Raw genomic sequence first — 673 nt, 5'->3', positions numbered from 1 at the left:
GATAAATAAGGAAATTAGTAATTATGGTAGTTTGAGTTAAAATTATAATTAGAGGGCATTTTAGGTATTTTTAAAAAACTCCTCTCTTCTCTCTCCGACCTCCAATCTCCGGCCTCCGGTGAACATTATTCTGGCACGTACCAAGTAATCATAAAGATACACTATGTGATATCCATTGTTATATACTGTGATACTATTGTGATACCAACTATGATACCAACTTAAACCATAAAAACAAAATCAAATCCATTGTGATACATCTTGATAAAACAATGAAAATAATGAAATTGCATATTGTGATACAGTTCATAAAATAAGACTACCTGATACACTGTGATACACTTTATAAAATAACAAAAATACATTGTGATACACCTTAAAAAACATCGAAAGTACACACTGTAATCCGGTGGCACAACTTTTGGATGATGGAAATCTTGTCCTCAAATATGAGATTAGTGGCAACCTCATTTGGCAAAGTTTTGATCATCCTGGAGACACCTTGTTACCAGGAATGAAACTGGGTGTGGACCTTGGCGGATACACACAGGAACTTGACATCATGGAAGAGTTCTGATGATCCTTCACCAGGTTTTTATACAGTTTGGACGGACATCAATGGATATCCACAATTACTCAACAAAATATGCTCCACCCAAATTATTATACACAT

The sequence above is a fragment of the Cynara cardunculus genome (assembly GCF_001531365.2).
Source record: "Cynara cardunculus var. scolymus isolate 2C chromosome LG 12, CcrdV1, whole genome shotgun sequence".
NCBI classification, from domain to species: Eukaryota; Viridiplantae; Streptophyta; class Magnoliopsida; order Asterales; family Asteraceae; genus Cynara; species Cynara cardunculus.
This window is presented reverse-complemented; position numbering follows the sequence as displayed.